General features: G+C 41.7%; 1 long non-coding RNA gene across 1 annotated transcript in view; it reads left to right on the top strand.

The window, feature by feature from the left end:
* Positions 1–3,407: 3,407 nt before the first annotated feature.
* The window catches only part of LOC310867747, a 2,205-nt gene continuing 743 nt past the window's right edge, over positions 3,408–4,869 (top strand). Inside the window, exon 1 of the long non-coding RNA XR_014570022.1 lies at positions 3,408–3,486. This is a non-coding gene — a long non-coding RNA (uncharacterized lncRNA). The remainder of the gene's footprint in view (positions 3,487–4,869) is intronic.

Here is a 4,869-nt window from a genome sequence, read left to right on the forward strand (position 1 = left end):
CACACACACACACACACACACACACACACACACACACAGTCACACACACACACACACACACACACACACACACACACACGCTCTCTTTGCTGCTCAGTGTAGTGGAATAGATGGCTGTCAAACTCCTGTCTCTTACAGTATATACTGTACCTATATATACTGTACCTGTGCATGTCAGAACTACTGGTGTGTCTTAAAGAAATACCCACGTCTCATGTGAGGTGGGGTCATTCCCCATACATATTATACGTTGTGGAGAGATACATCAATATTGATTGATTGATTGATTGATTGATTGATTGATTGATTGATTGATTGATTGATTGATTGATTGATTGATTGATTGATTGATTGATTGATTGATTTGATTGAATGAATATAATATTAGACAGAAATGCAAACAGCACGAGTACAGTCAAACACAAAAAGTGATGTGGACTGGATGGATTGTTTCCATCCACGTCTTATGCAAACAATAGAGAATACACTATTCTATATTACAAGGTAGGATATTGAAGATATCAGTCACACATTAATTTAATAAACAGATACATTAATAACAGAACGTCAAACATCATCCATAGACATAACTATAGAACTGGCTTTTTGCTCTTATTCTATGATAATGGATTGACCTAAACAACTACTTCCTGTGTCTCAGCATGCCGCAGCAACCAGTTCATGTGTCAAAATAAACGATGCATCGCCAAGAGTTGGGAGTGTGACGGAGACAATGACTGTGACGACAACTCAGATGAGGCTCACTGTAATAACCCAGGTAAGACGCACGCACGCACACACGCACGCACGCGCACGCACACACACACACACACACACACACACACACACACACACACACACACACACACACACACACACACACACACACACACACACACAGCTATGAGTGCACCTCTAACATCTCCAAATACATTCCAGCAATGAAGACTTTGTGTCGTAAACTTTTACACGATCAGAATCACATTCATCTAAACCTCCTCTGCTTCCATTGCTCTTCCACTCCAACAGTGAAGAAATGTGATCATCACCCAGCCTATGTCTGTCACAACGGGAACTGTGTCCAGGAGACATTGCTGTGTGACGGCAAGGACGACTGTGGCGACGGCTCTGATGAGCTCAGCAGCTGCTCTGTTAACGAGTGTCTGAACAGCGAGCTGAGTGGCTGCTCCTCCCAGCTCAGCTGTAAAGACCTCAAGATAGGCTTCAAGGTATGGAATCAACAGCGCCATTTGACACAGATTCCACCAAGACACTGATGAAACACCTGGTCAGCATCACGCTCTGTTCCTGTCTCCTTACAGTGCACATGTCCCAGCGGCTTCCGTCTGAAGGACGATGGGAAGACGTGTGTGGACGTAGACGAGTGTAGCAGCTATCCCTGCACCCCGCATCCCTGCAACAACACACAGGGCAGCTTCCACTGTCTCTGTGTGGAGGGTTACCAGCTCAGCCCTGAAGACCCCACCATCTGCACGTCCACATCTGGTAGGAAACAGTGGGAGCTCAAAGCACTGAAAGCACATTGGTTGTCTATTCCAAGAATAGCAGATATACGTACATTATACAAGCTCATAGCGCGGCACTATGTGCCGAGCTATGAGATCGTATAGCCAGAGGCGGACTTACCGTCGGGCTAGGGTGGGTTGCAGCCCGGGGCCCCCGACTAATATTTTAAATATTAAAAAGAATATATATATATATATTATATATATATATATATTATTATTTTGTTTTTATTATAAAATTGTCTCTTTTTAGAGACAAAACTAAATAGCACAAATTATTTTCGCGGGTCGCGGGGCTGCATCGCGCGCCCCAAGGGGGGCCCTCAAATTTGCTCCAGCCCGGGTGCCCTCTGCAAGGTAAATCCGGCTCTGCTATGTTTGAAAAAAAGTATGACAAATCTTTGAATATATATATCTTTTTTTAAAGCGAACATTTTTAACTCAAATCTGTGCTTCTGGGGGTCCCTGTAACAAAATACTTTGAGATGGGGGCCAGTTACAGATAATTTTGGGGGTCCTTGACATGAATACTTTTGAGAACCACCGACATTTTTCAGAAAACTGTTTGGGTTTAGAAGACATTTGTAGAATCGGCCTCAGGTCTTCATGGGTTTAACTGCGTGTCTGTCTGTCAGAGAGAGAGAGAGACAGAGACAGAGAGAGGCCGCACCACGCCGAGCGGCCAATGCTGTGAAATAGTTTAGTGTCTGTCTGTCTGTCTGTCTGTCTGTCTGTCTGTCTGTCTGTCTGTCTGTCTGTCTGTCTGTCTGTCTGTCTGTCTGTCAGCTGAGCACAACAGCTGCTGTCACTGTGTGGGGAGTGAGGACTTTCTTCATCTTGTTTAAATATAAATACTGATGAAACTTTTAAATGAAACAAACATGTTTAGCTCAGCATCATCTGACTTGAATTAACTTGGCATATGATTAACATTTTTATAAGATGATTGGATCATCCGTGATAGTACTTTGTATAAGCATTGGTTTCATGGTGCGCTGCTGTCTCTGTCAGATCAATAACCTGTCGACATCAGTATCAGTGGGTAACACCCTTCGCTACGAAGGGTAGCGTCCCAGATCGTCCCAGATCCCTCTTACAAACTGCTGCGTACGACAGTAGACTGAAGCTAAGAAGGCTTTCAGGAAATTGTTTTGCTTCTAAGTTCATTCATCCAGGAGGTGTTTTCCCGAAGCCAGATAAGAAGACTCGTAATGCTGTGCTCTTGAGAACCAACTTAAGTAGTGCTTCCTGAAAGCAGTTATTAGGTAGCAGCACGTAATGCTGTGCACTTGAGAACCAGCTGCTATACTACTGAAGATACTGCATGAACTCAAAACCTTTTGGGGAAATGGGTTTGCTGCTATACGCTATACCGTTGTACGACAAAGCATAAACTGCTGCCTGTCTGTCTGTCTGTCTGTCTGTCTGTCTGTCTGTCTGTCTGTCTGTCAGAATGCTGAAGCACTGAGAAAGCTGTTACGCCTTTTGTCTTCGTCCTTTTTTTCCCAACTCGACTACAGGAGCAGTGGTCTCAAAAACATAGAGGAAAACTTGACAGAAAAAGACTCGATCACTATATAAAAAATAAAGGAAAAGTCTAACAGACCGAGACTTAAGAAAACATTTTTTTATTTTATTTTAACATAAAAGTACATTAAAAGTAGCAAGCATTTCGGTCCTAAGACCTTCATCAGTGCTATAATATACCGGTAGTCTTTTTCTGACAAGTTTTCCTGCCTGTCAGAACTTTTAATCATTTGAGGGAAACAAAGAACACATGTGAGAAACGCATCAGAAAAGATAAGAGAAAAATGCCGGTGCGAGATCATGTTAGATGTGTGAAAAGTGACAATGCTATTGACAATATCCTAAGGTGGAAGGGCCAAGGAGGATGCTGTGACCACTAACCCAGCCTTAGCCACTGAAGAGGCAGGACTCAGCAGCCAGGTGGACACCACAGGTGGGTCTGGCATGGGACGTGCACACATAGACATCAAAGGGGGCTTCAGCCCCTGCCCTTTTGCCCGTCTGTAAGATAACTGCCCTTTCTGTGGTGAAATAAATGCAAAATGCAACTCCTTTCCTTTCCAACATGCTGGAAGGCAGCGCATTCAGGAGAATTGCTTTTCTTTTATACCAAGTCTCCTGAACTTGAACATATTTGTTTTGAAATCCACTAGCTAAAGAGTGCTGGGTTGTGCCCCCAAAAAAGCTGATCTACAAGCTCTCAACGTGTCGCGGTGCGACGCGTTGTGAGCTTGTAGATCTGCTATTTTCGCTGTTTTTGTCCAAAAGTGCCCTCTTACGGGATTTGAGCCCCTGCCCCTCTAACACTCTCTGCATGTCCCTGGGGTATGCAGGAAGCATGTTCATGACGTCTAGATATTAGATCTATAGGACATTTATTATGATATCTCTGCTGTCGGGGAGAAAACAACTCCAAAATGTTCATTAAAAAAAACTATTTTAGATAATGCACACTGCCTCATCAAAATTGATATTGTGACTTTATATATTGTCAATTACTATTCCCGACAGTGACGATAGATACATTATTTGGTAACACTTTACAATAATATGGCCACAAATCATTAGCAGTCATTAGCATGACTCATTAAAGGGGCATTTCAAACATGTGAGATGCTCGATTCATACTTTGATTTTATCAGACACGCCCCCTCAATTACAAACACTAATTGTAATTTCAAACTCAAATTTGAATACCATGATGGATTCATCTAAAACATCCGTCCTTGGTTCAGGTGACTGAATACTGTAACACGTCTGCAGGGGCCATGCATTTTCTTTCTATAAATAAATAAAAAGGTATAATTGAAAAACACAGCCCCCGACACCCAAACTATAGCCTAGTTAAAATAGCCGATCTACAAGCTCACAATATGTGGCTTCGCGCCGCATTGTGAGCTTGTAGATTGGCTATTTTTACTACTACCTAAACACTACATTTATGGATTTTTTTTTATTTTCTTTCTTTGATTTATTCATGACATTACTTTAAAAAAAATGTTTTTAATTCATGAAACTTTTTGCTTTTTTGAGATTTTCTTTCTTTTTAATGTCCTGAAATTGTAATAATTAAAAACAAAATGTAGGAAACAAAACATAAAGGGACCCATAACAATGTGTCCATGACCCACAAATGGGTCCCGACCCCCTATTTGGGAAACAGTGTTCTAAAGAACAAGTCTAAAATTCTAAATTTAAGGAAACACAGACATTTTGATCTGTAAGGGCAAACCTTACAGTATACAGAAAACAAAAACCAATTGCAATGCTTAATATAATATTCAAATAGGGAAATCTTACCTGAAATAGGTTCAAA

The sequence above is a fragment of the Protomyctophum parallelum genome (assembly GCF_964188405.1).
Source record: "Protomyctophum parallelum genome assembly, chromosome: 12".
NCBI classification, from domain to species: Eukaryota; Metazoa; Chordata; class Actinopteri; order Myctophiformes; family Myctophidae; genus Protomyctophum; species Protomyctophum parallelum.